This window comes from Empidonax traillii, unplaced genomic scaffold (assembly GCF_003031625.1).
Source record: "Empidonax traillii isolate 1590-97213 ecotype Southwest subspecies unplaced genomic scaffold, ASM303162v1 scaffold150:size1405651, whole genome shotgun sequence".
Lineage (NCBI taxonomy): Eukaryota > Metazoa > Chordata > Aves > Passeriformes > Tyrannidae > Empidonax > Empidonax traillii.
The window spans coordinates 508,451-515,950 of NW_020955343.1; the positions used below are offsets into that span (position 1 = coordinate 508,451).

Below are 7,500 nucleotides of genomic sequence, written 5' to 3' on the forward strand. Positions count from 1 at the left end.
ATGAACTTTGCTGTCCAGTGCCTGAAAAATTAAACCTGGAAAACTCCCTGAGTTAAGCCTGAAGAAATATGCACCACCAGTGGAGAGCAATGCTAATGTTTAACTAGCTGAAATAGCTGTTTGCTTAGTGGGGAATGTGAGGTATCTGACAGAAGGGACATCTCTCTTATTAGTAATCAAATAGGGCTGACCAGTTGTTGCCATCACTCTGGGATTGTGTCAGGCAATTGAGAACAAGTTCACCACTTTATAGAACTCCAAGTACAAAAAAATCAATATAATTATATTTGTCTTTAGTGTTTTAGCTATGGAAATCATACCGCGCTGGGTTGTTGCCTTGTGAGCTGAATTTATTTCTGCTTTATTGGCTAAAAAATAGTTGGAAGTGGAGGAATCTTGGCGGCGTAGTAAATGCAAGGCAGCGTGTTACAGCTTTTATTATTGGATTACGGGCATGTTCATTGTGCAGAGGGTTTTTTTTTTTTTTTTTTTGAGAGATGTGTGACTTTTGCAGATGTAAACGGTGAATTGCATTAAAGTGTGACTGCAGCAGAACGCGAGGAAAATTAACCAGGAATGAAAATTAGAATAATATTTTGCTATTCTGTGCTCAGTTGGACTCTAATCCAGAGCTCTGGTCAGAGGGATCCTTTCATGCCTCTTGAATGTCCACTGAAAAACGCACAAGGAGTTGATGTTTTTGGTCTGTGTGCACGACAAAACGTGGCAAAACATAAGTTTTTGGGGATTATAATGATATGTACATAATAATGTCCTGGAATCGCTGTGAGATAATTTATACTGGTTGTGTGAAGGGTGGTCCTGGTGAAATTGGACCAAGCTCCACAACACCAGTGCTTTTATACCTCCCCCAAACTACCAGAACTATGTTATAATTTGATATTCCAGAAGCATGAGAAGAGATAAAAAAATCAGAAAACATTTGGTTAATGGGTTTATCATGTTTATTTGAATAAGGAAGATTGAAACTCCATTTATGCCCAGCATAAATGCTTTAGTGATCTTAATTATTGATGAAAAATCTGCTGTGCTTCTAAATTTAAAGACAGGACCATTTTATGGGAATTTTAATCACCTGCTACATTAGGAATTTTCAAGATTTGGGTTTTATGAGGATGGCATGTATTTTAGCCTTCTAAAGAGAGTTGTCACTTATCATGTCAAAACACTGGGAGAATCTGGTGGCGTGCTGCCCTGGGCTCGGCACAGAGGCTGGTGTGGAGCTCTTCCTCTCCAGATGTGCTTCTGAACGACTGTCGGATGTGATGTTTGCTACGAGCAAATTGCAGCAAATGTAGGAGGAAAGCGTGGACATGAGAAAGCTCCGGAGGAGCAGTGGCCCTCTGGAACCCCTGACGTGGATTTTAAATCCCCGGTATTTGTGCTGCCTCGACCCGTGTGCTCAGAGTTTCGTTGCCTAAATTTGTTTGTCGGCGTTGAATTTCGGGTTTGCGTTTCCCTCTTGAGCATCACAGGGCAACCTTCCCCCATCAGATTTGGGGGGGTCAATTTACAGTTTCCCATAAGAAGTGGAACCACTTGGTTAGTTGGCTTTAAAACAAACAAACAAACAGAATTATATCCCATATGCTTCACTAGATCCTTTTGTCCTTTGGATACATTTAGCAGCTTTTGACCAGATAAGGCATATTTGTCCTCAGGATATGAACCAATAATTCAATCCTGAATTGAGATCTATGGCCACCCATTTGTTCCAGCCCACACTAGGAGACTCTGTGATAATCTGAATCGCTTATCTTGCTGGGATTAACAAAAAACAAAACAAAACAAACAGAAGGAAAATAATAATAATAATAATAAAAAAAACCAAAACAAAACCCCTTATGCACCTCAGGAATAATAATTTGTTAGCAGTGGTGATATTTTAAATAAACTTGTGTAATTACACGTTTGAATCCTGCAGTGGGCTCAAAATGCAAAAGCAAAACCTGAGGCCTTGGAAGCGGTTTTTGGTGTCGGGAGCCTCCGCGACCTTTTAATTCACTGGGAATTTTTATTTACGTCGCCTGGACGTTTCTCACGGAGCATGGCTGAGTGTGGAGGCTTTTATTACTGTACACATTTAAGGATCCTCTGGCATTTCGGGGCCGTTCCTCCAGCACAGTAACTCACGTGTTAAAGAACAAACCCACCGTAAATTGCAGCGCAGTCAGTAAAAAGATGCCACAGAAAACGTGTCCCTGGGAAATTAGATTGACCCAAAGAAAAGCAAATAAAAGAAAGGAAAAGGCCCATATTTTCTTTGCGGTGTTGCTGAAAAGGATGGGAGTATCATTTTCATAGTGGAATAATGTTTTCTGGGAAAACACAAAAGCAGATGTTCCTCATTAGGAACACCCATTGTCTACATATCACAACTATGAACAGATAAATCTCTCCTATTTCACCCATACATTCCAAGGGCTGTAAATGATTACAGGATGCCGCTGTAACTGCTAAACCAAAACCACACTCTGTGCTAAAATAATTCCTCCGTGCCACCATCCTATATTTCATTAGGAGGGATGGAAATTCCTGCTCGGATCCATCCCCTCGACTTCTCGCTGCCTTCTTGGGCTCGGTGCACCCCAAGGCCGGGGGTCCAACTGTTGATGGTGGGTCAGCCGGGGCGGTGGGAGCGTGTCCCTGTTCGGAACACGGAGCGTGGAGCAGTGGCAGGGCTGGTGGAGCTGGATGTGCTCACAGAGCGTCACCGAGCGCCTGCTCTGCAGCGGGTTTCCAGATGGTACCATCACAGTCCTACTGCTAGTTGGCATCTCTGTGGGTAGTAAATACCCCCCTCCCCAATAAATCTGGCATTATTCTATAGAGTTTAGGAGACTTATCATTCCAAGTGTGTCCTACTTTCCTGTATGGAAGCCAGACATCTGCTTATCCCATTTCTTTCATACAGAGTTTGGAATAGCTTTAGTTTGGGGGAATAAAAAGTTTTGTCATATTTAACAGCTGTTACAAAATTTCAGTCCCATAGGCTCTTAAAATACCTTTCTAGTGACCTCAGATTTGGGAGATAATTGACATTGCTGGTAGCCACCCCCCTTAACCTTTCCCTGGCTGTAATTTCAGATTATTTTTCCTAAATGACTAGGTCCTTCACGCTGGTTGTTTTTTTTTATTATTATTTATTTATTTTATTTTATTATTACTTTTTTTTTTTTTATGCCGGCTCCCCTGTGCAGCGCTTTAATTCCTCCCTACTCCAAGTTTACACCTTCGGCGGGGTGGCAACGAGGCGGCTGGAGGGCGAGAGGGTTTTTTTTTTTTTCGTCAGCAGCAGCGTTTCCTTTCACTTCCCGTCACAAAGGTGAGAGCCGCTGACCTTTGCTGGCAGTCCCGGCCGCTGAATTATTCATGTGATTGACTTTTTGTCAGTGCACACAGTTGTGCTCTGGGACATTTTATTCATTTACCTCATTTAAAGCGCCTTTCTGCACCTGTTCAAGTATTAATATCATGTAATTTGGGCCTAATGCCGATTTTGCTGAACACTCATTATATTTTTTATTAGCTATATTTCCAAACGATTATGTATGATTATTACCAAGCCTTACAAACAGCAATGGGTTATTCCCTAGACCTTTACATCTTCTTGTCAGGTTGTTTTCAGAAGCAAGGAGGATAAACATTTGACCAGTCCCAATGTTTTTATTCCTACTCCATATCCAACCAGAGAACTTAAAGCTTTTTCCCTTATGGCTTTGCGAAAGCATGATTAAATCCAACTCTGCAGAAGCTGTACAAATGCCAGCATTTATAAGGTCAACGCTTTTGTTAAAAATGCTATGTAAATGAGGATCTGCAAAAAGGGACATTAAATAAAATTAAATTCATTGTCTTCTTTAATGTCATTTACATTTTGGCTAAGCCCTGGCCTGTCAAGGAGGATTTTTTAAATAATTTTAATTACACATCATTTAGGGATCCAAGGTTTTCTATTCAGTAGCATTTGGATAACCTGCAAAATGGTGACTGTTTATTAACTTCTTAAATGACAACTTGTCATTTCATCTGCATAATGCAATGAAAACAGACCAGTTTAGTGTATTTTTTTTTAATTCTTATTTTCCTTTAAGATGTGCACCAAACTACTGGAAGAACAGACCTTAAAATAGCTCAGCTGCTCTTTTGCTTTCATCATCCTATTGGCGCTACCAAGTTCAGAGTATATTAAAAAATTACGACTTTCCTGGGTAACCAGAGCTTGAAAAAATTGCCATCAGGAACTCGACATTGATTTTTTTTTCCTCCTTAAGAAGGTGGTTTATTGTAGATTAATGGGTGTAGCTGCGAGGGATCTGTTTGCAGACAGGGGTAGTTGGATTGGGGTTTGTAGCACGCAGGTATCAACACCTCTCACCTGTTCAAACGTCCTGTGCTGGGGAAGGTGAGGATGTTGGGTCTTCAAATAAACATATAAACAGGAAAAAAACTGGCAAATCAAAGTAATCTGTGTAATTCAGCAACTGCCGAGCTCAGCAACGCCCCAGAACCAGGACTTTGTACGTGCTTCATTCTCCCTTTTGCTTTCTTTCCCTCGGGTCATCTGAGTCACAGCGTTTACATCGCTCCCTCTTAATCCCTGCTCCTAATCGCTGCACAACCCGCAGCTAAGGAAATTGTGGAAATACCTGGGATGCTGGCGGAGCGATGCGCTCAGGGACGGCTCTGAGAGCGTTGTTCCCAAGTAAATCCCAAATGTGCTGGGTGAGACTCTTGCACCACTTCCCCCTCCCCGTCTTACTACTTGATTATTTTGAAGCCCAAAGCATTGCATGGCTGCAGGAGGAGGGAATAATAAAATCCCGTGCTTTTGTGAGAGAGGAAAAGGGGGGGAAGGGATTTAAGCAAAGCTGTCAAAAACTATACTCCAGGAGGGACCCTGATACAAACCATCCCGGGCTTCTGCTGCAGCCTTATCAGGTGAAAAGCAAAGATACTGCCAGAGCCTGTAATTTTGTTAGGATGCCTTTGATGAATTGGATTAGGTTATGGAAAAATCTTTCAAACTCAGAGTTCTGGTACGTGAGCTTCCAGGAAGTAAATAATTACTCTCAGACAGCAGATAATTAAAAAAAACAACCTGTGAAACACAAAGTGGTAGAAATGGGTTTAATAAGGCTCCGTTGCTAACGCAGAGAGATTTCGGGGGGCCGGGGGTAGGAGCAGCCCCGGTGTTGGGTTACTCGCAAGGCTCAGGGAGTGCATTGCCGGGCTGGAGGAGGTGGAAATTCCAGGCTGGGAGGATGGAAATTGTCACCGGGGATGCCAGGGGGTGATTGACACGCGGGGCGAGGGGAAGGGGACTCGGGAGCTCAACCTGTGCTTGGCAGCCCCGCCGGAGCTCAGGAAAATGAGAGCCATTCACTCGGGTCCCGCTGCCAACGGAGCAGCTCCGCTGGGTTGTTTATCTTAACAGCAAATCTCGCAAAAACGGTTGTGGTCAAACCTGTATAATACAACCTTATACTGGCATTATTAATGCCCTGTTAAAATAAAGATGTAACTGAAAAAAATAAGAGCTGAAGCCGGGGAATTTTACAGGCTGAGGGGCACTCTGGGCTTTACGAGATTTGAGTTTGCTGTTAACTGTTTTGGTTCTTTAATGTTTTGAGCCGAGGAAAACTCGCTGGTTCCTTGGTACATCAGCTCAGTTCAAACAGAAGAGAGCTGACTCGGTTCTAGGTTTTGGTTTGTTATTGAACAAACTCTCCTTATTCCTCCAACATGGAAAAAAATCCAGAGTGTAAACAGTGTTTTTTCGGGAGAAAGGGAAGGTGTTTGTTCCGCAAGGTTTGGAGATTCCAGTGTGGCAAGGCTGGAGGCAAATTACAAATAAATAAATCATAATTATCGTATTTTAGAAAAAATATAAATCTGTGATACTTTCAGCAACAAAAGTTTCCCAGGCAGAGAATTCCACGGAGCCCATCGTGGTGTGGCGGCGGTGCCAGGGGCACGGGGAGCAAACTGCAGCATCCGCGCACGGCGGCGAGGACAGCGCCGTGTTTTCCCAATAATTCACTAGGAAATGAGTTTAACATGTGTGGAAAGGAAGGGGCTTACATTTGTGTTGTTGTAAGACATGTAGCATAGGCCCAGCTAGCGGAAGGAGTCGGCTCCAGCTTGTCTCTCGTGAAAGACGAAACACGGTTACACATCTGGTGAGAAAGAGCAGTTCATTTGCCCAGACAGCTCGCTCTGCAGCCGCTGAAAGGAGCTATTTTGACAGAAACAAAGCCATGGGGGCTGGGGCAAGCGATTAGCAGGATTCTGCTCGCTAAAAACTCCTTGGCCTTAATGATAAAGAAATAGAAAAGGAAATAAAGAAAACTGGCCTAAGCCTCCAGCAGTGTTTAAGGAGGCTTTTGCAAAGTAGGAATACAAACAAGGGCTTCCATGTCAAACTCCCGCTGCACTTTGTAAAAGTTTAAAAAAAAAAAAAAAAAAAAAAAAAAAAAAAAAAAAAAAAAAAAAAAAAAAAAAAAAAAAAAAAAAAAAAAAAAAAGAATATCAGAACAAAAATGAATGTGAAATCTGAGGGAGTTATTGGAAAGCAAAGGTCCTGCCTCGCTTTTGGGATAAACTCATTTTACTGTGACATGTGCACGAGAAGAAGTTAATTTGACAGTGTGGAGAGTGTGGTGCTCTCATTTAAAAGGTGAATTCATGACTGCAAATCTGAACCACACGCTTGGTTTGCTCCCTGGGCCTGTGGCTGTGCAGAGGCTTCACTTTAGTTATAAAGCAAACAACGAACCCTATCAAAAACCCCAATCTGGGGGAAAAAAAATCCCAGTCCTCTAGTTGGAGTGAGGTTATTAATGCACAAAGGAGAGATGTGAGTGCCCTTTCTTTTGAATAACAACCAATAAAATTGAATTGGTCTTGGTATTGTGTGGATTGTCAGGAATGCTCTTTACCAATCCAAATTTGATTAGGATTTCCTCTTTATGTTTGTGCAGTTCTTCTGTGCTTCACGAGATGCTGGTGGGCAGCGAGCTGCCTCCAGCTAATCCAAACAGGCTTATTAAGCTATATACGGATCTGTCGGGGGGTCTGGAGCTGGTCTGTCCTGCTGGAAACAAACAGTCGAGTAGCTGAAGGTACAAAGAGATTTGGGGAGCGATTCCACAGTCCTCCAACAACCCCCCATTATTTCCTGGGGAAGTGATGTCTGGATGTGTGGTGGTCATTGGGCTTCACGTGGATGAGGGAAAGTCAATGATAGGAAGAAGCACCACCAAAACTTTGTTTCTTTCCACTGGAGGTTGATTTTAGACCTGGGAAGGTATCCTGGCTTAGGTAGTGCCTGATGCCTGTGAAAAATGCCATCAATAATTCTAGAGTTCATTTTTTTCTTTCTCTTTTTTTTTTTCTTTTTATTCTATAATCCTGAATAACTGCAGGTTTGGTGTGGGAGTTTCCTGCTTCAAGAACTTGCAGAAATCCAAGGGCAAT

The 7,500-nt window shown here is 42.5% G+C and overlaps 1 protein-coding gene across 8 annotated transcripts in view; it reads left to right on the forward strand.

The window, feature by feature from the left end:
- The window catches only part of EBF3 (EBF transcription factor 3), a 121,397-nt gene that overhangs the window by 7,997 nt on the left and 105,900 nt on the right, over window positions 1-7,500 (forward strand). The window lies entirely within an intron of this gene.